Below are 26,340 nucleotides of genomic sequence, written 5' to 3' on the forward strand. Positions count from 1 at the left end.
ATTTACCTATACAGTATGAAATAGGAGTGTTCGAGGAAGGCTATTCGGGAATTCCAACGGGTCAGGGTCTCCAACTCCATCTCGGCCGACGTTCCCATGTACGAGTTGTCCATCATCATCAGGACATGTCGAATCTTGGAATTTCGACATGTCCTGATTCGACATGTCCTTCGAAGATTCGAAATGTCCTGACATCAGGACATGTCGAATCTTGGAATTTCGACATGTCATGATTCGACATGTCCTTCGAAGATTCGGCATGTCCTTATTACGATGGACAACTCGTATATCGAAACATACATCGGCCTAGATGGAGTTGGAGAACCTGACCCGGTGGAATTCCCGAATAAACTTCCATGATTCTCTACGCCGGGAAAGCCTACGATCATTCTTCAAATAGGTGTGTAATTTTTTCAATAAAAAATAATTGAGGTCTTTCTGTTGTTAAATCTCGCTCAAAGAAACTTGAGGAGAGATTTCTTCTCAACTTGCAAAAAGCGCGATTCCTTGGTTGCGGTGCCAAATCATGTCGATCCTGAAAATTTGTCTCTCTTCTTGCTGCCCGAGATATATTACCCGCTCCGTAACGCTAACTTTATTTGATGACTGTGAAGCTAATTAAAAGCTTCTACTCCGACTCGAAGTGAATGGAGAGTTGTTTTTTTCCTCTCTGTGCTGGCGTAATTAGGATCCCTGTAACTCCGATGGACGCAGGCGGAGAGGGAAATTCTCAAAGGTGCAATACAGCCGTATTAACGTAGGGGCACTGGAGTTTTCCACTTTTTCATTGAATCCCATGAGTGCTCTTTCCTCGACCCGACTCGTGAGGAAAAGGGAAGGAAATTCAGCGCACCTATTCTATTCCTGGCCGAGACGGAAGTTTACCATGGCAACTGGGCGTGGTTACGTGGGCGGAACACATAAATCGTTGACAGTTTAGCGCTCTCGGTGATATTTATAGCTCCGTCTTCATTAATGGCGCAAAGAATCCTATACTCCAGTGATAGCTTCGAGTTAAGTGATTATAGAGAACCTCCAGATGGCGAAGATTGAAGGTAGAGGTACACCTATTCATTGTTGGTCGAGTGTAAGTACAGATTAACTCTCTGATCAATACATTTTGATTCGAAAAAAATAACCGAATAACAATGTTGCAATAAAAAAGGTGGTAAAATTTTACGCTCATCTATATTCAGAATTTCCAAAGGGAAAAGCCTGACGTTATTTTATACAACCGAAAAGTTATTGCCAAAGCAACCTCAAGGAAATGAACTTAAGGTATATAAGCATGAGTAGATGTTTTAGTTACATCGGCGGCTAAGGTCATTCAGCACCTTCTATTTCTTAAATATGCTATGCTTGCAAATCTTACCTTTTAAAATTGAGATAGTATAGCACCGAAGTAGTATGGACCTCATGTTACAAATCCATTAATCAATTCAACATTTATTTCCTTAGAAACAGATATGCCCCATGGAGGAAAATAATTACATACGCCATGCTTTTTGGATCATCAATTACGATTTCTGTACAATAATTGAAATTGGAAAATGTATCGGTTCGCATAGCGACTTGTGTTTTATGCAATCCGCGAGAATGTGTTATACGGTCGATACGGTGAACGAATGACTATTACTAAAAAATGGAATGCTTATATCCCCTCCCCAAGTGAGACCAAGAAATTGCGCATCTGGCCATCTTGAGGATGACCTCTAGATTTGTGATCCATTTGAATGCATGAGAAATCGCGCAACTATGACTTTTTTTTCTCTTATGTGATTCGATGGAGATTGTGACGGAGGTGTATTACTTGAATTCCATACGAAAGTTTTTCACTTCAAAATTTACTATTCTCTAAATCTAATTTTCCGCACTTTCCCATGTAAAATAATACACGGTAGCCGTCCATGTTTCAAGGTCACGGACGTGCGTCAGCATGACTTCAATTGCGCCTTCGCATAGCGAAAACATTCCATTGTTTTCAGTTAACTTAATGAAGTTGTTTTCTCTGAGGCAAAACAATGGTTGCTATGGCATTCCTTTCTTTAATTCATTCGAGCTAACTTATACTTAATGAAATTGGTCTATTCGTTTGAGTGCTCAAGTATTCATCTTTCATCTTTGTGTTGAAGTGCTCATTCGTTTTGTACTATACTGTCGATACATTTGGTGCCCGACTATGCTGCCTTAGAGAAGTGGTGCAAGTTTGTGATCAACAATTTAGCCAATGGCGTATTGATGGTTGGGTTGGGTATTCTCGCATAGGGAGGTTAACTTCACCCATCGGAAAAAAAATTATAACTTTGAAGGTGCAATTGGTAAACAGGTGAATAGCCAATTTGGTAGAATGTTTCAAACATTACCATATGTGGGCTAATTTTTAGCAACTATTTATTTTTACTAAACGTTTCTCGCTAAATACAGAGGCAGTGACAGAATATAACGAGTTTGGATTTTAGGGGGCACCCCGTACCGGCCCAACTATTTATGCAGAAATTTATGCAGAGAAAAGAAGAAACAATTTATCAGAACTTAAATTTGGAGCAGGCTCCTCAACAGATGTAAGCAGCAGCCGAGAAGTCAATTCAAGTCAAGAGTATATATACGTGAAAATAGCACTTTAATTTTTATTTTATAGCACTTTCAATTACAGTCGACAGCATTTTGTAGCATCCATTTTTTCTTTATTTTCAAAGTGTATCACTTGTAGTTGACGACAAAGTATGATGAAACACACACATTTGAAAAAATACGGTATAGTTTAAATAATTATGGGGTATAGCAATAATAATTAGGAATAAGATGAAAAGCAAATAATGAAAAATGATATTAGTAGCCTGAATACCATTTACACAAGTTGAATATCAACAATGAATAAGTTTCAACACTTTACTTCCTTCCTTCGACTAGTTGTGTCTGTCTAGTCACAACTAGATTGTACCAGCTGAAAAACCTCTCCGCATCCACGATGCTAACTGGTGTCCAGATTGTGTGGAGTGCAGCATTACCAAACTCAGTTTTTGCTTGGTATATGAAAAGAAATATTTGCTTAACATCGCAGAGGCTACCCGGGTTGTCTCTCAACCATTCTAATAGCTGCCGATGAAAATACACATAGCCATTTATGAGGCAGTAAGGCCCGACGTCCAGTGGCGTAGGTAGGGGCGGGATCGGCACTAAATTTACGAATTTTGCCATCGAAGAGGCAAATTTGCGGTTTGAATGTGGTAAAAGTCCAGTCATCGCGCCTATGTCGCATTTATTCACGTGTATCGCATCTATATCACATTTATCGCATATGCGGCTTCACGTATCACTACTCATCACGAATCTGGTCGCCCTCCATTGATTTTAGCTATCAGACCTACTGCTTATGAGTCCCACACGCTAGCAGCACACTCCAAGTGAGTGTCACTGCGTGATATTCGATTGTTGTGACTTTATTCTTTCATTATAATAAATGTATAACGGATTCATCTGCAGCCATGGTAACGACGAAAAAATTAAAACCAAGGCTAAGCGGGAATGAGACGTACATATAAAAATTTCGATGTGATTTAAGAAAGGAAAGACTCCTTCTTCTTCTGCTTTTATTTTATCCTCCACTTCGGAGGAAACGCGAAAAAAAGAAGAAATCGAACGCTCAGATCGAAGTGCCTTTCATGCATAATATGGACATAGGAATATCAAATAAGACGACCGGGTGAGCGAAGAGGAATATGGTAGTTTCTATCATCAAATAAAACGAAAGTCATTGATTGCGATTCGTTACCCACCATTAGTGTATTCATAATATAAAAATTATTTGGTTTCAGAAATCCCAGTTTAGGCGAATGGCAATGGTCAATTTTAACCTCATTTGAAAAAGGCCAGATTGGCGCCCATGCGATTCCACTCCACGCGACGTAACATGGACCTAGATGCTATACGAATAGTCGTGGGGTTTACATCGCCTATGATTACCAATGTATGCATGAGGCACAGAGCTCAGGGAATCATGCCTTAATAATCACCTAATAAAACTGTCTATGGTCGGAAAGTTTCCTTCGCTTGATAAGGTATTAATAATCCTTATTTAAGCCAAGCGCTACCCGCTAGCAAGGTACTCTGCTACCTGCTAGCATCCTGCGTCGTATCAGCGCTCAAAGCCTCGCCCCAAGGTCACCTCACTTTGCGGCAGTGGGAATCAGAATGACGTCACGCGTTTTTTTGTCAGCATTCCTACTGAGCCGTCGCGTTTTCGCGCGTTTGAAATTTTTCACTTTTCATTTAATCGCAAAAAATGGATGTCGTGATTTAAAAATCTAAAAGTGTGAAATTCGTACTCCAGGAGTTATAATCCTTCGATTTTTGCGATAAAAAAATTAAAGGAAACCACCCTTTCCCTAAGAATATTAGGAGGGAAGAGAGGGGTCGTGAAAACCTTAGCGAGAATGTGGAACATCCTAATCGGCAATATCTTGAGTTTTCACGGTCTAAGAAAGACAATCGTCAAGGGAAAGGTGGTTGGCAAGGATGAAATAGGGCGACCACGAGTAAAATGTAAGGAACAGGGAAAGAAGGATGTTTAAGAGAATAAATAGCATGGTTTGAAAGGGTTAGCTGATGAGAGAATTGAGTCAAATTGACTCAATTGAGCCGTGAACTCTAAGGCTGAGGTAGAACCGCGACCTCTAAGTTATTCGAAGTCCATGGCCGCGACAAACAAATCTCGGGATTGTGAGAAAATAGTCACTTGAGCTGCGTCAAACCATTCTTAGGATTGTGGGCATATAATCATGATGAGTATGTTTTCACTGTCAAATTCTAAGGCATAGATAAATATAGCCGCCGCCCTGATGGAAAACATGACATAATTTCTCATGCATTATTATTATTATAGTATTCTACCGATTAAGGTAGGTTTCCATGGAGTACGCAAGAAGTGATCTGGGAGCCTTCTTTTCCTTCCAGCACTGCCTTCTTTAACTCACAGTAAGGCCTACTCTCTTTCAATCTATCCAAAAATCCTATTCTTTTCCTTCCCCTCCCTCGTTTCCCTAACATTCTACCCTCTAACACCATTTTCAACATCCCCTCACCGCTAAGCACTAACTCCATCCATACCTTCTGTCTCCTCCGTATCTCATCCAAAAGCTGTCTCTCCTCGCCAACCATATCCAGCACTTCGTCATTCCTTTTCCTCTCCGTCCATTTCACCCTCTCCATTCTTCTCCATACCCACATCACGAATGCCTCCAATCTTCTCTCGTCTTCCTTCCTCAGTGTCCACGTTTCCGCACCGTAATGCCTTTATTCGGGCGAGGTTGAGACTAAGAAGTCCCCTCTTCCACCTAACCCCTCCATAGCGTCAATGCAAACATATTAAAAATAGTAGCCAAACGTTTACAATACAAAGGATATACAATATTTGTGAAATGTCAAAAATATTAACAACTGTATGTGAAAATTTTGTGGAAAAAAAGATTTCTCTTTGTGGGAAAAAAACATGAGGATAAGGGTGCAGTATCCTTCAGCGAAAAAAACCCACTGCAGGGATTGGGAATAATGAGATTGCCACCGCATAATATCTTCTGTTTCGAGCTCACCAGGAAATACTTTAACTCATTCTTTACCCTTGAATCTCGGTTCAATATCCTCTCGACTCGAGCCGTCGATAGAGAAACTAAAAAAAACTTGAGGAAGAATTAATGTTTACCAATACCGTCCGGTAGAACACACTTCGAGGTATTTCGTTTCGAGACAACTGATTTCGCCACCCGCCCACGTTTCATCATTACTCCAGGCACTCACGAATGTATGACATACCTGTCACCGCTGCAGCGATATAATCTGAAAATGGAAATGCTATATTATATTAGGAAGGAATTATTTTGCTATTTTATTGTGCGAATATGAATAAATCAATTTTCAATCATAATGCGATTGTTTAATATATTTTAAATATATTCTACACACCTACGATTTATATTACGATGTCACGTTTGGTGTTATATAAAATGATGAAATTAACTATTTTAGGATGCGATAATTTTGCTATTTGCCTAATTACGTGAATCTGGTTGAATGAATTTTCATTCAAATGCTATTTTCAATCTATTATTATAGCTTATATATCTAAGATTTATATTCCGATATCACTTTTGCTGTTACATAAAATGATAAGGTAAGAAATTCTAAGGCAGCCAGTACGTTTCGGATTCACCCTCGTCTCCCATTCTCAAGGCTACGTTCTCAAGGTACCCTTTCACTACATAGCTTATTTTTCACCTTGAATATGAGAAAAGCATACATATTTGGCGGCCATAAACTTCCGATTTTCGATTTCGCTCACACAATCATATGCATTGTTCTCAAATATATTTTTTACCACAGCAATCTAATTAAATTGTTCCTATTAAATTGGGAGTAAAATCGCTGTTAACTAATAATGTTTAATCCATCTGACTTAGTCTTCACCCGGAAAGGTCCGTCAAGGTCTCAAAGAGAAAAAAAATGTATTCAGGAGATATTAACGCCTATAATTTAGATTTTTTTTAAATTAAGAGTTACTGTTTTCCTTGCCTTTCTCTTAGGTGTCCAATGTCACGTGCAGATAACAATGAAAGTTACTAAAGGCTCTCATTTCAAGATTCTACGATATATTGCTTCCCTTCCTCGCTAAACGATCTCTCCACCAATACGTCAGCACATTTAAAATCTACTCATTTCGCATTGGAATTCCCCACTACAAGGCCAATCGGTGAGGATTAGAAGCATAATACGTAGAGTAAGCAACGTAATGAGCCAAATTACTCCATGGCACCCATTAGGAAACATTAAAAACAACTGCGGCATGAAAATCAGACATTGGCGCAAAGTTTAAAATATTTCCCTTGGTTTCTATTGACCTTCACTGCGTAATGCGAATAACATGAGCACAAGATAATGCTTCAAAGCAATTGTATGAGACATACGGAGAAATTAAGAGCAAATAATTAACATTATCGGTGGGGAACTACAGAGATAAATGGTTATTGGGTGGAAATTACTGCCTGCAATGAAAATTTTGTTATTAGCTCAGTTTTTCCTTCAAAAGCAATGAAATGAAATGGTTGCCGTGCGGCCACAAAATGCTGTATCCAAGCTTTTTTTATCACTCCCAGTGGAAATACCCCATTACACAATGAGAACTTTGGCAGCATGCAGCGGCAGATAGAGGGGTTAGGCAACCGCATATTGGGTCGTGGGAAAATAGAAAAATGATGGTCATAGAATTAGTTTCCCAAGGCAAGATTTTGTTTAACGATTTTGACAAGCAAAGATTATGCTATTTACACGCGAATGTCATCTCTATTCAGTTTTTAGAAGGAAATACTTTACCATAGATGAGACACGACCAGGAGACATTGATTAAGAGGAAATAAATTTTTAAAAATAACCTTTTTGACACATATAGAAAGCATCACCTAAGGGTATTGATTGAAACCCGAAAAGCTCGTAGATTTAATATGTATTTCTAGGTATTTGAGAAGACTTCCTCGGTGAGTAGAACGTGCGATTTTGTATTCCGGGATTCCACCGCGTTGCTTTATGCCTGGAATACCATCAGCATCTTCATCTCCTTCCCAAAGTTGATGTAAGAGGTCGCAGAACACATCGAAAACACCTGAATTGAGGGGATGGAGATATGATTTTTCTCGAAGACATGGTTACACCTACTCTATACCACTCCCTATGCTTGGAAGACTCTTTAGTCTCAAATCCCACTCTCAAATATTCCTCCGCATCAGCAAATAGCCCAGCGGAGTCCGGCGAAGAATAGTTACTCATGCAAAGCCAAAAAATTGAACGCTGATGTCATCGGCAGCTTTCGCATACTCTGCAAAAACATCCAAGTTTTCTTACCTACAACAACTTTTAGCTATTCTCTTCCGGCTCAGAGGATCAGAGGCAAAAGATATATTATACTTTTTCTAAAATAATGTAACACAAGATCCAAGAAATAGATATGATTACAGTTCGTTTAGAGTTTTATAGATATTTTCTCGGTCATAAATTTATGATACAAGTGGAAATGCTCAAAATCGAGGATAAATGAGAAGATAAAAGGAAAATACTTGCATTTTGGTGGGAAATATAGAAATTCCTACTAAAAAAATATCAAAATTTTCGGCATCTTTTCATTTATACAACAATTGCAAGAGGTCAAAATCATTTTTCCTGATTTCCCATAGTTTCTCTCGGAATAGTTTTACGGATACCAAGGGTAACCATGCGCAGGGAGAGAAGATTGGGGTCTAGTTTACCAAAACCCGAAATCGCACTTCTCAAAAGAATTCGGAATACGTAAGAAAAAACGAATTACAGAGGAAAACATTTTTCACTGCTCATCCTTTTTCTTTTCATTTTAAATTAAAAACCAGAAAATTTTTCCTCCTACTTTCCATGAGTTTCGGACGCCATTAGCGCTATTATTTATTTACTCGAAGAGCATTTCACTGAGGAAAGGAATCGCTAGCAAGGGTGTAAGCGACAACAAACTACTCAAAGCCAGTTGACAAAACCTAAAAGTAGCTGAGAAGCGGTGACCCGCCCGCCATGAGTTCGTGATGTCATCAAAATAACAAGGAAAGGATGACTTAAATAAAACTTTTCGCTTAGTCTACTTTATGATGGTAAAAATTATTTACGAAGTGATATTAAACCTTTGCGTCATCATCAGCTCGATTAAATAAAATACTGTCCTAATTTATACTCTATAAACATTTAATGTACCTACTGATGACACTATGAATCGAAACGCCTTGTATATAACAAATGTTTGCAATTAAAAAGTAAAAAAAAGATCGAAAAGTTTTGTTCAATTCAAATAGATTGCTTTGATAAAGTAACCAGCCTCAGTTGGGAAACGCAGGGGCCAACCGAAAATTGACACGGCGAAATAGCAAAATAAGTTTTGAACTACCATGACGAGCATCCGCGAAAGTTTTAACAAAGAATTTGTTCAATTTATTCTCTATGTTGTTCCACCGCAATCTACAATTTAATGAATTTCTTCGAAAGAATTGCAATTTTAGGTATCAGACAACAACGCCATCCATTTAAACGTTTTGAAATAAGGAATGAGAAAGTAAGTTACCACGAAAAAAATAACTCGCTGGTACAGTTCGTACTATTTATAAGTAAAAACGCGAGACTGCGCAGTTTTAAGGAGTTGATTTCTCATCATTTATAGTAATTTATAATAACAATAGTTTCTATATTGCTTAAAGTTGGTCCCGATTACAATGAATCCAATGATAGACGTTTACAGACAAGTAAACGAAGCTCAATCAAAACTACCCCTGACCTATATATCCAGGCGGGACTCGAACCCGCGACCTTCGATTGGTCAGGTGAGGACTTATACCCACTGCCACCGTTGTCGGCTGATTTGCTTTGGGGACACAACGAATGTGAAGTTAGCATTCCTTAAGCTAGCTCAATGTAATTATTACACTTCCCCTGTGGTGGTGCTACACCTCTATGTCCAGCGGCTGGCTCGCTTTTCCTCGCGAATTCCAATTTTCTCTTCGTAAAAAGAGACCTTATTTTTTCCCTTATCGCGAATTACTGCCAGAGGGCCAAACGGCCACTTACCCCCCACTCCTCTTCAACCCTCATCTAAAATTCCTCCGCTCCTGTTTCCCTTAGGGAAAGGAAAGATTGAGATTTTGGGTGAAATGAGGCCTCATCTCTCTTCCGTGATCGCCCAACCCTCGCTGAAAAACCGCTCTCATATGTTGATATGTATCTGAGAGCGTGAGCTACTTTCCGGGCCCAAGGGCTTTTGGTCTTTTCGATCGCATCGACAAAATGACTCTTCGACAAAGGCTCGGTTTTTGTGGAAGCTGCCGATTAATATATGCCTTCCTTAGATTTTTCTCCATCTACATATTACCCCGCAAGCCGCCTCAATAGGCGAGAGGCGGGGTGTGTAAGGGCATCAAGCGTCAACAGAAAAAAAGAATGTCGCATACGTAGTCCATTCCAAAATTTATTGAAGTCCTTTATTGTTTGGGGGAAAAAAAGAATTCCTATCCGTTCGGCAAAATGTCCTTCTTTATTTATTGTTTCTAGGTTTCCAGGCGCAACGTATCCCCAACCCAACCCACGTTGAAATATTACTTCGAAAAGTTAAATAACGTGGGGACAGGCGAACAAATCAGCAACCGAAAAGGTGGTATACTTAACAATAGTCACGAAAAACATTTTTAAAATAATAGTTAAACCCTGGAAAATACATATTTTTCGTGAGGTTTCGGGCTGCAATTTGTGGAAACACGATAGAGGAAAACATAATTGACTTTGTACTCTCCATAATGAGTAATTTTTACGATAGTCCATGGTTTCTATAACATGTTATATCATCGTTAAGGTGCTTTGGCATTCAAGGGATTGACTTGTAAAAATTGGTACCTTTATAATGATATATCAGTATCAGAACCATGGCCAATGTCACTAAAGATTCAGTGTGTAATGTACAAAATAAATTTTATATCCCCCTCTTATTTCTGTTAAATCAAAGTACCAGTACCGCGATCTGATTTTGAACACTACGCAAAAATTTTCAATTCGGACAAGATAATATTCCGTTCTCTACCGCTCATCTCGATTTTATATGGTTTTTAAGGAGACTCTTTGAGCCACCCTTTTCCACGAATCAGGGTATTTTTGTTCCCCTGGCTTCGAGGCATATACCTACCCCCTGCCGATTTTGCGCTGTCTTTCCGTGAATATGGAGGGCGCGCACAGTTTACCCCAATTCCCTTCCCGACTCAACAGCGCCAGCTAAAGAGATACATATTTCGGTCGCCTCAATACGATACAACTTCATCCTATAGCCTCAGGGTGAGTCTTTTCGCTCGGTGTGCAAGGAAAACACACAAAGAGCGAAAAAAATTGTGGTGTGCCTTTCGTTGAATATTGATGCGCAGTACACAGCTGTGCTTGCCGCGAGCGATTTTCGGATGAGCGACTCCGTCATTCGTATCGCTACCTTTAATATTGCACCGCAAGTAAAGGATGGATGGAATGAAAAGGTTGTTTTGACTTCCCCAGGATATTGAGGCTGGGTTGCGGAGGTCGTTAGCTAGATGCTCCGATATCATCTCCACTGGGATCAAAACAAGAGTTGAATACTTCATATCTCGGGAGAGAATAAAATATTTGTTTCAGCAAAAACACAAATGCTTCCATCAGTCAAAATACCATTCATTTCCAGGCAAAAGAATGATTATTTGGGATCTCATCCCAATTAACTACAATCCCCACGTGTGCTGAAACGTACGAATGGTAGAACAGGAAGTCTTCTCGGGCTTTGAACCAGGTTATCAGCTTCATTTGCGCCGACGATTCGGGAAATGACTAGCTTCCTATTTTCAATAAGTTTTTTATCTCACACTGATTGTTTTTCCTAAACATCGTCGGAAATTAATCAAATGACCTGGTTTATAACCCGAGAATAAATCCTATACATTTATCAACAGCAAAAATTAAAATTGTCCAATAAAATAGGCCCAAATAAAACAAAATTAATGAGGCCCAAATCCATCCCTGAGGCCTCATGCAATTTAAAGTAAATGAAAGAGTATTCATGTGATCAAACTGTGCTTTTCCCATTCGAAAAAGAAAAATAATTTCTCAGCAATGATGTTTAGAATATCCTATACTTAAAATTATTTAACGGAGTTGGATTATTCCGTTCACCTCGAACATTATTATTATTACTATACTTATTACTCTGGGGTTGCTCTTGCCTCACATTACTCTTAACGATATCTTTGAATAAAACTTTGGCATAAATTTGGATTGCAAGCGAGGTTATTCAGAGCTTTATAACTAAAATTATACGCTTTTACGCTCGAGTACATAATTAGTTATTAATTAACAAAAAAAATATGATTATAATGGGCTCCTATCTAGACAAATATTATTCCTAGAGCGATGAAATGATGTTTGCTTCGTAAATGATGACCGTAACCGTGATGCTAGCAGAAAACATGTCAACCAAATATGATTAATTTTTCCTCAAATATTTACTTGTTTACTACGCGATTGACTGTTATGTCATTATCAAGTACAGTGCATTGTGTACAGAGTACTTGATAATGAATTTACAGTCGAAACGCGTTGTACAAAAGTTATAATTCGTCTTGTTTGATTTCCATTATGTCATTCCACAATATCTTGCCTGAAACATCATTTTTTACAATAGAAAATATCACTGAAAGAAGTAAAAATTGGTAAATTGAGGCTGATATAGGTACTGTCACTAAGAACTGAAAATGAAAAATACATGATCCAATTTTTTGGAGCATTCAAGACTGGAGATCTAACCATCATTTCGACGAATAACTCGCTCGTCCTCACCACGGCCAATTCCAAATAAATAAATCTATGTCGGCCTTGATGGCATTTTGAACGCAATGAGCAATATTCCCCGTAATCACAACAGAAAATATGCAAATCAAATTAGTTGAAACATTCTCTCGAACGCTACTTGTTTACGATACCTTTTTACGGATTAGACAAAGGTTAGGTAGTTACTCGTCAAAAACGTCGCCTGTGAATAGCTTGACTTGGTGGAAATCCCAAGAGCATTGTACAAATACCATTCTCCGGGAAACCCTGCGATATTTAATCAGGAATTACATTTTTCACAAATTCGAGTCGAGGGAATACATTCAACAATCATTGACGTATTTGAGCATTCGCCTATTCGAGTTTCTCGTTTCCAACTCAACAGCTATGAGGAAAATTAAATCATATGGGTAATAAAAAAGCGAGACTCGCGAGAGTTTTTAAGAGATATGTTTTTTTATTAGCGAATAGTCACTCAAGCATTTTCCATCACACGTCTTTTTTCCTCACCGTTCACCACACGCGCGACTGACGTCGTCTCATGCACAATTTTTCGCGCAAAGCAAGTTCAATTACGGTAATGGGAAGATCTAGTTCCATTAGAGCGTGGTGCGCCAAGTTTTTTTTTAATCTCATCGGATGGGAATTCCCCAGGTAATAAATAAATAAATAGTACTCACGTGTTCTAAGAAACTCAATGATCTTCGGAAACGTCAGTGGTGATCAGAGGCGTGATTCCCAAGAGATTTTTTTTCTTTTTGCAATATTTTGAGCGTAAAATTAGAGAAGATAACTTTAATGGTGTCTGAAAAGGCGCTGCCGAAGAATAGGGTGGTTTCCTTTTATTTTTTTATTGCCTAAATCGAAATATTATTACTCCTGGAGTACGTATTTCACGCTTTTAGATTTTTAAATGACGTTATCTATTTTTCGCGATTAAATGAAAAGTGAAAATTTTCAAGCGCGCGAAAACGCGACGCGTAAGTATGAATGCCGGGAAATCTCTCCGTGTGACGTATTTCTGGTTCCCGCTGCCGCCCTGTGAGGTGACCTTAAGGCGAGTTGAGCGCTGATACGACGCAGGCTGCTAGCGGGTAGCTGAGTACCCTGCTGGCTGGTAGCGCTTGGCTTAAATAAGGATTATTAATACCTTATCAAATGAAGAAAACTTTCCGACCTTAGCCAGTTTTAATAAGTGATTATTAAGGCATGTTTCCCTGAGCTCTGCGCCTCATGCATGCATTGGTAACCTCAAACGATGTATAACTCCTATCTACTCGTATAGAAACTAGGTCCCTGTGACGTCACGTGGAGTGGCATCGCATGGGCGCCAATCTGGCCCTTTTCAAATGAGGATAAAAATGGACCATTGCCATTCGTTTAAACCTGTATTTCTAAAACGAAATAATTTGTATATTATGAATACAGTAATGGTGGGTAACGAATCGTAATCAATGCCTTTCGTTTTCTTTGATGAAGGAAACTACCCTATTATGTAGATGCAATGGACCGCATGAGTGAGGAAAGGGTAAGCTCTAAGATGAGTAGTAGGAGTAGTAGTAGTAGAAATTTTGTTTTAAGGGTGCCTCGACAACTAAGGTCATTTGCACCACTGAAAAACTATAAAATCAAAAGTTGTAAAAGGTGCATTAAAAAATAAAATTTTAAAAAATGCATTAATAATTTTAAATAAAAGGAGTCGTCAGATGCGAAAAAAGTTGGGATTCAAACGCTGTTAAATAGCCCGGTCTCTATTTAACACTTAATGACTCGGCTGATACTATCAGGTTCGTCTCCTAGGATGTGCCTTAGGTCTCCCCCGATGTTCAGCCGACGGCGGACAGCACGGTATTTTTCACACTCTGTCAGGAGATGTCTCTCAGTGATGGGAGAGTCGCAATCATCACAAAGAGGTGGAATTCTCTCTTCAGTGAAGAGTGGGTGAGAGCGCAGTGCCCAATTCTCAGTCGCGTGATTGCGACCTCCTCCCTGCGATTCCTCCTGACAGACGTGGGCCACGCTGAGATTACCGGTTTGATTGCGCGTAGTTTATTCCCGGTCAGAGAGCGGCAGAACTCTTTCCACTTTTCTAAGGCTATCTTTTTCATGGTCGCCTTCAAATCCTCGTATGGAACCATCACAGAGGCAACAACTACTTCCTTGAGGGCTCCTTTCGCGGCCGAGTCGGCCCTCTCCTACTCATCCAGGATGAGTAGGAGAAGATAAGTCTTATGGAAACATTAATAAGAAGGCGGAATAAACTTATAGGCGATATCTTTAATCATGACAGTCTGATGAAGACAATTGTCGAGGGACAAGGTGATGGCAAGAACAGAAAGGGAAGATCTCGAATGAAATATATAGAACAGGTAAATAAGGACGTGAAAGAGAAGAAAGACGTAGGTGCGAAAAGATTAGCTGACAGGAGATTAGAGTGGATTGCTGCGACAAATCAATCTAAGGATTGCTGATTTATGAGTGGCTACAAGAACGCCACTAATAAGATGTAACTCATTATTCACCAACTAGTTTTCAAAACTGCAAAATCACTCTAGGTAGAAGACTATTTGAAAATCAAGGTCACATAGAAGTAAGGCAAAAAATGAAGAAGAAATCACACGCTATTATTTCATTATCATCACAGCGAAATTATCACGAAATAAACAGTGAGTCAAAATGACTATGAGTTCATTTGTTCTCTAGAAGCAGATAGAATATTTCTGCCTACTTCTGATGGTGATGCTGGCAACGCCTCCTCGTCATTGTTGCCGCTCGCTCCCTCGGCTCCCCTCCTCCATTGTTGCGCATAGACAATGCGGCACTTGGGCCGTCGTCGCAAAATCCTTCCTCAATCTATTGATCTCATTTCAACGCTGAAAACAGACAGGACGACGAATCTGCGTGATAATCTTGCCTCTGCAAATTGTGGTTTAAAAAGCGACTCCTGCATATCTCTCTGCGAGCATCAAACAGAGACTGTAGGCAAAAAATAAAAATAAAAAATATACAGTGAAAAATATACAGTAAAATACTCGCAAGCCAACCACAAACGCAGGTTTTTATTGTTATGAATATTTCCTATGAGGGTATCATGAAAAAAATAGAACATTTACTCCAACGAGGTACCGCGCATGTAGATGAAGTATTTTTGTACGAACGGCCCAGAGTAATTTATTTAATGCTGCATGAAGAGCTCAATTTCATTTTTCGCTTTTTTAAGGCACGATTGTCTGTCTGAAAGACTGTCTCTGACTCCGTTTCAGGACTTGATAAAGATGTTCACCAAACTGCTTCTCGGAAATTTTATTAAATATTTGAGCATATTGAAATATTTCGTACATTTTTTATAACATATATCATTTTTTGGGGAGAAGTAGGTTGTTCGAGAATTAGGCAACGTTCGTAAAATCAAATATAAGGTTCTCTTTAGTTACAAGAAATCCTCCACGGCGATAGAAATTCTTTACCTTCATAATAAAACAAAATTGACAACTCCACAAGTAATTTAATATTATCTGATCCGGGTTTTGTCAGCTGATTCCCATTTTCCAGGTCGAGACTGAGTCTAGCACCTGGACAGTATCATTGAGCTAGAGAGATTACTCTACCCGGGTCGGTTAACACTGAAATAAAAGTGGATTTCACAAGTGTTCTCAATTATTAAGAATAAAATCCTTTTCAGTTTTCTCAAACTCTAGCACAACTCTAATAAAATACCTAACAAGTCCATTTGAAATTCAACCGTCGTTTAGAGAATCGTGAGATTTCCAGTTCACGAAAGATGTGCCAAGTGCTGGCAACCATACCATGGTGAAATATGTTCAATTCCTCACAGCCCGCAGTGGTGAACTCTGGCGAGAGTAAAAGGTATCGCGGTGATACCGATGACGACGTCACTTCAATCGATATAATCACAGACACACCAACTCAATGGGAAAGGACAGAGTTGGGCGAATCCGAGTCCATGTTCCTCAATCCTGCGAAAGTTCAACCACGGTGCGTGGATGCCGAGAATTTTAGCTTAAATCCCAACTCGAGTCGTTATATCCATCCATTCTCCAGGGCCGGCTTTACGATATACAAGCCAACTTTAATCTCCCTATTTTCCGGAAGGTATGTCACGTGTTTCGACTTTTCCTAACTTCACGACCAAAACAAGAAGTAAAACTTATAAATAATACACTCAGGGCCAATATCTCCATTCTTTCGGTGCTACCGCGTCTGGTTGTTCCTTGATGACAACAGTTTCGCTAGCACTGCTGCCAGCGTAATTGTTGTCATCAAGATGTAGGTCCACGATTTTTGTCCTCCTTATATACGGGCTGTCATCACTTATATACTGTTGTCATCTTATACTCCTTATACATGTCATACCTTATATACTGTTGTCATCAAGAAACAACCAACGCGGTAGCAATGTAAGAATGGAGATTTTGGAATCTAGACACCGCGGAAGCCTACGTAATTACACTCCGTGCCAACTGAAGTATGTTTGGAAGGGGGATTATCAACAAGCATGAAGTACACCAGAGATCCACAAATGGCACCAACATGGTCATATAACGCATAATAATGACAACATCTCCTCATTCAAGCAGTTAGTTTTCTTTTATTTACCAACACAATGTACTTAGGCCATATTCATTTCGTAGATCCTATTATTTTGTGATTCTCAAATTTTCACTGATAGGTTTTAATACCGAAAAAAGGTGTGAAATTTTTTTTTATTTATATGAATCTCCCGATATACCTCATTCACAAATTTACAACCCATTTTAATTTAATTTTCTAATGAATGAATTGCTGAATTTATAATAACTACCTATATTAAAAATTGTTCAAACTTGATTTAGCCGTTGCTAAATGGCGTCTATGGGATACTATGCGATCAATTTTTTTGCCAAAACTTGATGCGGTTGACGGATGGTTAAACACAATACACTTACGTTTAAAAGCCTCTTACAGAAAACTGAGCACCTTATTTTTACTTGTAGTGTACGTGAGCTGCCAATATTTTCAAGAAGATATATGATGTTTGGGTTGAATGCCAAGCTATTTTTACGTTCACGACCAGCAAATTTGGCTTTGCGATGTGTGAAAACTAGGTTCTAATTTAAAAAATCCAACCCAATCTTCAAAATGTGCTCACGTTTAGCTACGTCGCCTTTCCACTTTTTGCCTTACGGAATTTTCCGAATTCGCAGCAAATTGTGCATTTTTACAGCAGTTTTTAATGCTTCGTTGGAAGAAAAAAATTCCCATTATGAAACCTTAAAAAAAACTATGTAATCAATGGTTTGCGAGTTCACTTCGTGGAATGGTGGATTTCACTTCGTGTATTAATTAGAGATAAAGGAATCGTTATTTTAAAACTTGAAAATTTACTGAATATTGACTGAAAAAATGACTGAAGATTTTTTCAATAAATACCGTGTGGAATATCACAAAATTAATTTTTGCATCCATCTAAAAAACTCCAAGTGCAGTGCACATCCCATTCCCTTCTAGGTTCCCCCATGATAATGTTTTTCACGACCGCATATTAATAGATATGAGGAAGAGAAAAGAAGAGAGAGAAGCGATGCCATCGATCAAAAGGCGGACGGGAAAATGATTATTTACGCTTCGACGCATCCAGAACAGTTTATGCGCAAAAGAATGTTGCGATAAGGCGTAATAGACTCGTACGCTGAGATAAAAGATATTACTACTCGATCGCGATAACATGGCTATCTAACGGTAAAACAGAGAGGGAAAGGCCAGCAAATACAAAGAGAGTCGTCGAATACTGACGTTCATCTTCAGTAGGTACATATCAAATTTGGCCGCAGAAGCCGTGAAACTCGATATTGATATACTGAGAGCCATACGACACCGTAAGTAACTACATGTTTCCTTTGATAAAACATTTATTCTTCAATATCGTTGAAATATATTAAATCCTCTCCATTGTTTTCCAAGTGTAATTAGGTTAGAGGACAATTAATATATATCGACCTTAATATCAATTTTGGTTCTGGACTGTGGCAATGTTTTAAGTTTACTTTGATCACCATGTGAAATTGGTGGGTTTGAGGGTATTTTTCATAAAATTCACAATTTTTTCACTATTGATCGCCCATATAAATTAAAGTTCTAAAATGAAGAAATAATTTTTAACTAAAAACTATGGATCGCCGTAAGTACGTTACTCGTAAAAATACTGTTGAATGAAACTTCAATCTGAAAGTGTTTGCAAGTATCTTACACAAAATAAAGATTTAGAATGCGGTAAATGACCTTCTGTACTCATTTCAATTCTCAACTCTGCAGTCATGTCTCACCGACTTCAAGCCGAACGCATGAGCTCTTTGTCCGTGAGAAAGTTGTCCAATACTCCTTATAACCTTCCCTAAAATTTCTAAACACCACCTTCCACTTGAGAAATCGATTGTGTAAAAATTCTCACATTTTGTGTAGTTCCACCTTGACAATGGCACAGTTTTTCGCAGCCAGAAATATAGGTAAATTCCATAGAAAGGTGAAAAAGATATGCTATCTTACTCTAGTAAGGCCTCTCTTGGAATATGCTGCTAGCGTGTGAGACCCTCATGCAGTAGGACTGATAGCTTGAATTAATTGAGTATCGCGCAGGGCGGCCAGATTCGTGATGAGTCGTTACGATAAAAAGTCAAAATAAGAGCATTGTTTGGAAGTTCAATAAGTGACCGAATGTGGCGCACGAGTAACAGATCACTTTAAAGCAGTGGCGGCTGGTGGTAATTTATCCAGGGTGTTCATTAGAGCATATACAGGATGATTTATTTATATTTTGTCAATAATATAAATAAATCATCCTGTAAATATAAATGTAATAAATGTAAAAAAATAATATGAATAAATCTAATCCATGAGCATCATATTTCGTCGTAACAGAATACATAGCATGCATGACATATACCACTGACCTACATTCTACCCTTAAAGCTGCACGAACAGAAATAATATAATCATGCGGAATTCATTCTCCTTTCTTTCTTCCGAGCGAACTTCTCTATCATTTTGTCATTTAAACCTTTGATACAATCCCGGATCTTTTTTTCAACCGACAACATCGCCAAAGCAATGAGCCTGTCCTCGTCCATATGGCTACGTAATAATGTTTTAATACGTTTAAGGGATGGAAAAATCCTCTCTGCTTCACTAGTTTTCATCGGAATTGTCGCAAAAATTTTCGGCAGTTTAGCTGTTTCACTGAATGTGTTATAAGTTGTATCATAAAATGTGCACCGTTTCCAATATGTTAGGCAAGTTAGAATAGGAGTCTTTACAGGAGCCTCAAGCAAAGTCTAGGCAACATTTACGAAGTTAATTCTGAGAAGATTTTTTCTCGGATGAAGTAAAACACATCCTTCGTTTACCGCCGTATCAATGTAAATGTGACGAAGATAAGAATATAAAGGAGATATACAGTAAAACAGAAATATTTGTAATGCCATCCTCTTCTCGCACTATTGAGGATATAAGCGGTGTCTCGATTGATATAATTAATGACGGCACACGCTAAAACGACTCATTCCATGTTTTAATTTTTCCATTGTTCTGACCTTCCATACATTTACTTTCGGAATTATTGACCGTTGGAAAGTTTTGCCGATGTGGGCGTACATTTCGTTATCATGTGTATATTTTTTGTTACTGTGGCTGGTGGGAAAACTCTTGCATGCCGGAGACTGATCACCGCCTGCCACATACCATTGAGGTGGCTCCCAGGGTATTTATGAGTATGTAATGCCATTTATATTGTTTGTAACGATATGGCGAGAGCGTATATTCCCATGTAATTAGTATCGCATCTCGCTTTCGAGAAAATCAGACGCTCTGCGACCGATTGAGAAGAACGAAATGCGTCCAACGCTGATGAAATATCGTCCTCGTAAGCACAATTTCAGCCGATTCACACAATCATTCCTCTTAATTGCAATGTTATCCTTCCATCGATAACCACTATTCATCGTGGAATGGGGAGTTCCGCTGGCGGACCGTAAGATGACTCAGAAGCCTACGTTTCATGATAATACCGCACTTAACACTCTTTGACGATCCGACCTTGACCTAAGAACACATTCTCTTGCACTCCAACACGGAAATCTTCCGCATAAATCAACTGTTGCCGGTGGAGTCACTATATAGGTGGACTTCCATCGTAAGAACGATAAGAGCATTGTATTTCTTCTCACGATTATTTTAATTCACATATATTACAAGCAAAGGGACAAATGAGATTTTTCCTCCTTTTTTTGATGTTGATTAGTACTTCGGAGTGTATATCTTTAAGAATCAAATGCAAAGTTTTTGACCAACGTTTTGGTATACAGGGTGCCCCATTTATCTTGACCACCCGAAATAACTTTTCGTCCAGATGCAAATTCAAAAATGTGTCTAGCAAATGTTCATTAGCCGTCAGGGGGACATTAATCAGCATGATTGACTTCCTTGTAGCTTTGCTATTTACAAAGATATGAACAGGAGGAGTTATAGGAGATGAAATTAATTGCCGAATAAAAAATATAGGGTGCCATTTAAAAAAGACATACCGCTGTTCGTATCTTTGTAAATAACAAAGCTACAAGGAAGGCAATCATGCTGATTCATGTCCCCCTGACGGTTAATGAACATTTTCTTGACACATATTTGAATTTGCATCTGGACAAAAAGTTATTTCCGGTGGTCAAGATAAATGGGACACCCTGTATATTTTGCACTAGAAATTTATACTTTCATCAAGGCTATGAACGAATATGATCACATTGAGTCGAAACTTGAAGATGGTACGGGGTTGAAGGGCTCCACATGATCAATAACAGACACTTTCTTACTTCCAAAATATAAATATATTATAAGTATATATTATGTAAATATAATTAATATAATTAATCGTAGCGGGCGTAACTCGGTGGAAATCCATAATCGCAAGAATAGAAGGATCAACAACTTTGCTATTTCCACATAGTAATTTATTGACACCGACCATGGTTTCGTTACAGAGTACCTTGATAATGTTACTCTGTAGCGAAACCATGGTCGGCGTCAATAAATTACTATGTGGAAATAGCAAAGTTGATGATCCTTCTATTCCTGTAATTAATTGATAATGTTACTCTGATACGACCTTGATAATGTTACTCTGTAGCGAAACCATGGTCGGCGTCAATAAATTACTATGTGTAAATAGCAAAGTTGATGATCCTTCTATTCCTATATAAATATATTTTATAAGTACATTATGGAAATAATAAAGTGTATTTTATTGATAACATGAATACAATGATTTGATGGATAAAGGCAAGAAAGTTTATTACAAAGTTTTTACAATAATAAAATAAAAGAATTCCTTTGTAAATAAATTCAAAAGTGTATACAAGACTTTTGACGTATTATTTTTGCAATGAATATGATTTGTTAGTTGATTGTGACTAAGCCAATACAGGTCATATTCGCCTATCAATTTTGATGCACAAAATAAAAATATACATTATTCGCACCGTCGATGTGTGATCTTATGTTGTAACTGCTTTTGATCTTTGGAAATACGTATCATTCCTTAAAAGCAATCTTTTTAAAATTGCTTTCAGAATTTATATGTGGGCTTTTTCGAATACTTTTGACTCTAAAGGCTATTCGGGTTTGCAACCGGATGATTGTTGATGACTGCTGCTGAGAACTGAGGGCTTCTCTTCTCCAGCCCCCTGGAACTCCCTATCCCTGCCCATTGGGATCCATGTTCCTTTTTTGAAGCCAGTTCCTGCGTTCTCCGCTTTGGTTTGGGGGTGGCGCCACCTGTAGAAAAGCCCAAGCTTAAGAGCCCTAGCATATGATTCAGCCTGAATTTCTCGTGAGAGCACATATGTTTAAGCCTTTTATTTGAAGATTGAGCGAGCTACTGAGGTTATTTACAGCTGTAGTGTGATTCGTTTGTTCTATTGAACATAAAAATCGTTTTTATTTCGTAAAAATTCCGATTATTAATCTCTTTCGGAGGGATGCCGTGGTCTTATGTTGTGCCGAATTGTTCCTCCGGCTATGGCAGTTCGAAGACGGAATGTTGTATATTTGAAGTGCAGTCGAACGCCAGAACAGGGGAAAAAGATGGATAAAAGATGTTCGTTTATCAGACTGCTGTCCTGGTTTTCAATAATTTACATAATTTCCAACTGATCTCTATAGTCTAATTCACGAAAGTCGTTCTGCTGGATATTTAAATTGGTGTTTTTATTAAATTAATGATGTAACGCTGGTATAGAATTGTCTTCGTGTTCATTTTTGATAATATTCAGGTCATTTTTTTCTGTCTTCATTGACTTTTAAACCGACTTTTTTATCCTCTTTTGATAAAGTATCCCTCTACATTCCTCCCGTTCTGTCTTTTGGCCATACTCTGGTGATAATTTTTATTTGAAAAGCATCATGGCATCTTTACCAACAGCTTTGCCGCTTTTGAAACAGAAGTCTGAAATACGGATTTTATTTCATCTTTGTTGGCTCCGAGCACGGGTTACTATCATCCATGGGTCCCCCCCCCCAGAAGCGAAAATCGCAGAAGTCTTTAAGCAAAATCAGTATTGCATTGAAACGAAAGTTTTCGACAAATTTTCTTTAAACCCACGAATAATGATATGAAATAGTATAAGATATGTAACTAATATAAAACTATTTTTCAAGGAAATAATCTAGAAGGATTAATCTCGGATCTATTAATCAAGGAATTAGTAACTAATAAAGCACTGTTATAATTTTCTTAAAATTTTGGTTTCATTCACCTTTTACGTGCTAAAATGTCACAAGTTGGCTTGCCCCCCTCCCTCGCTAGACCATGGCTTGCCCCCCCCAGTTATGATCCTGGGTACGCCCATGTATCATTCGTTAAACATTTTTACCCTCTATTTTTTATTTTCTTCTCTTTCTATACTTTATTCGCAGTTTAAGAGCTCAGTTAAGTTTTCTTTCCAAGTTTTCAAAATTTGGGCTGGTTCACTGATAACAATTTCATACTTGTCCTTCACCCCTACTCTGTAAAAGCCTTCTTAAAAGGATCTTAATTTTCTTTAAATGTATCTTCAATTGTATTGGGTGCAGTCTTGCTCTGCCATTGTAACTGCATTGTATTTTCTTTTCTATGCTCCTAGGATTTTGTTTGCTTGCCTATTGACTAGATGGATGATATCTTTTGATTCCTTGCTGTGATTTTTATACTAGGACTTTCCTTTTGGACTCCTCCTTACCACTATTCCTAAGGCCCGATTTAGTAATTGACAATAGCTTCTTATTGCCAATCGATTTGGGCAAATAATTTGCAACTAGATGGTAATATTAATTGAATTCATGGCAAGGGCTTACCCAAGATCAAAACTAGGGGGTGGTGGCAATCTATCATCGTTTAAGATGCACCAGTAGCGGATACAGATGTATACGCTACTGGTGCATTTGGGGAAGAGAGAAAAGTAAAGGTAAGTCGACAAGATTTCTTACGCGCCCCCCCTTGAGTTTTCATCACAGAAAACAAAAAGGGGTGGCACAAAAGATATCTTGTCCAGTTACCTTTACTTTTATCGAAATAAAAAATAATGAAGTCACATGCAAAGCTTCAGAAATTTTTAATTAAAGTTATTATACACATATTCAAGACAATGCCATCTTATGATATAAAAGAGCTTAGAATTGTGGTTTTGCAATGTCTGGCAAATACGGGTGGCCCCGCAAAAGGGGGGGGGGGCGCTCCCATCTATATCCACCACTGAGATGCACGGATAGAGTGAATGAAACCAATATTTTATTTTAAGAAAATTATAATAGCGGTTCATTAGTTTTTAAAATTATTTGCATGAAAACAAATTATTTTAATTTTAGTGGCATATCTTACTCTAATATCATTTGTCGTATGTTAAAAGAAAATTTGTTCAAAACTTTAGTTTCAATTCAGTCCTGATTTTCCTTTAAAAAAATTTGCTATTTTTGTTGCTGGGGGCTGCTCCCTTCTGGTTACACCCATTATTCATGGTTGCTTATTTCCTTAATTAAAATTTTAAGAAGTGCCTGTACCTGGTACAATTTTATTGGTTAACGGAGAAATTGTCCGATTTCGTCCACAGTTAAAGATGTTACGTTTTCCTTTCTTTTCTTAATTTATTTTGACTCCTAATTCACCACAGTGCTGAAGCGAATATAATAATTTCGTTCCCGGTTTCATCGCCCTAACACCTATCCCTTTACTCCACCTACTTAAATAATTGCATTCCTTAAGATACACCGTAACTCGAGCATTTGATTTGGATGTTATTTGAATTAAAAATAACGTATTACATAGACGGAATTCACATTATATTCCGTATCTATTGCCGACAAAATCCAATGCTGAGCCAAGCAACGTTGCTCCCCATGGGCTCTTCGACTAGTGGCGCCTCTACTGGCCACAGCCCTGAACTGGCTTCAAAATAGGAACATGCCTGAAGCCCTAGTTCCGGGGGGCTGCTCTTCTCCCATCGTCAGGGCTGATCCATTAGTCAATACGAACCAATCAGCCCTGAAGATATGAGCTCACTAGGTTCCCGAAAAGTCGGCAGCAATGTCAACAATCACCCGATGGAAAACCCGAATATCCTTCCAAGACGCTTTACGCTGGGAATACGAGAGAGACTACTTAATTTACTCATGTTCGGTGGCAACGCATGTAGTGGCTGACTTGAGAATCCTACGTAGCAATCACGAGCGGTACAGTGGAGAGATCGCGCATTTGAGTGAGCTTACAGAAGTCGCCGTTTGCGTCGCTGGCAGTCAGAGCGATCCGAATTCCACGAATAAATTAGCTATTATCGGAGAGGTAGGCCAAAATTCATATTCGTGTTGATAAAATCGATCAAATTCATATTTTTACAATGATATCGGTCCTGAGTTCGATACTTTTTGCAAGAGATGAAAGTAAATGGATTTCTCTCAACTCATTGCCTGGCCAGCACAAGATTTCGAAGGCCTTTGGCAAGTCCCGCGAACACTTGCTAACATCTCAGATGATTAACTACTGGCAGGAGAAGTGATAGTATTTATGACAAGATGATTAAGAGAGTATCGATATTGTCAGACTATAATGCACATATTCTGCAAAGAATAAATTTGAAAATAATTAGTGAATGAAAAAATAATTACAATTTTGATTGAACAACCAATTAATAATTACTTTTTTCCTGTTCCAGGTAAAAATACCAAGAACGAGTTCTTCCGCGGATTCCGCCTAAGCAGCTAAGAATTAACATCTACACCTATCCTCATAGTCATGTCGGATAGCAGAATTCAGTGTAAGTACATGGAAATAAAGTTTAATGATCGCCAATGATCTAACCCCAGCCGGAAATAGTAAAAGTTATAGGAAGCTCCTCTTTTCGGGGTATTCTGCATTTTCGAATGAAAATGACCTCATTTGGAGAGCTGTTTGATCTTCAAATGAATCGTTCAATTAGTCGTCGTAGCTCGGGGCAACAACGATGAAACTATGGAAATGAACCGTTTCCGTGGAAGAGAGCAGTTTAAAGTGATCTGTTACTCGCGCGCCATATTCGGCCATTAATTGAACTACCAAACAATGCCCTTATTTTGATAAATCTGTGATGTCTTCCGAATTTTAGCCCGGATTTTTTTTAATAATAATAAATCTCCCTCCAAATATCTTGAAAATTAGGCAAAAAGTAAATGAAAGAACTTTATATTTCCTCAAAAGATTAAATATAAAATTTTCCCTTCGATCGGTTACACCAGTCCAAATTCCTAATTTATTCAGTTACACCACTTTGTTTATCCTAACAATTTTTAACAAAATTTTCCGCTCCCATATATCCGAAATCATTCCTTTTTCTTTCGTGAGTGCCACACAATATCGGCGTTTCTGTACTTGAGACGGATGTGAAGGTAGTGGAGGTGGGGCTAACT

At 38.3% G+C, this 26,340-nt stretch overlaps 1 protein-coding gene across 2 annotated transcripts in view; it reads left to right on the forward strand.

The window, feature by feature from the left end:
- Nucleotides 1-26,340, forward strand: part of LOC124161883 (protein THEM6) — a 102,378-nt gene that overhangs the window by 29,400 nt on the left and 46,638 nt on the right. Inside the window, exon 2 of one of the 2 annotated variants that reach the window (XM_046538132.1) lies at nucleotides 25,611-25,712. The exons of the other annotated variant lie outside the window; for it this stretch is intronic. The gene's annotated coding sequence lies outside the window, so the exon portion shown is untranslated. The remainder of the gene's footprint in view (nucleotides 1-25,610; nucleotides 25,713-26,340) is intronic. 2 annotated transcript variants of the gene reach the window in all.

The sequence above is a fragment of the Ischnura elegans genome, chromosome 7 (assembly GCF_921293095.1).
Source record: "Ischnura elegans chromosome 7, ioIscEleg1.1, whole genome shotgun sequence".
NCBI classification, from domain to species: Eukaryota; Metazoa; Arthropoda; class Insecta; order Odonata; family Coenagrionidae; genus Ischnura; species Ischnura elegans.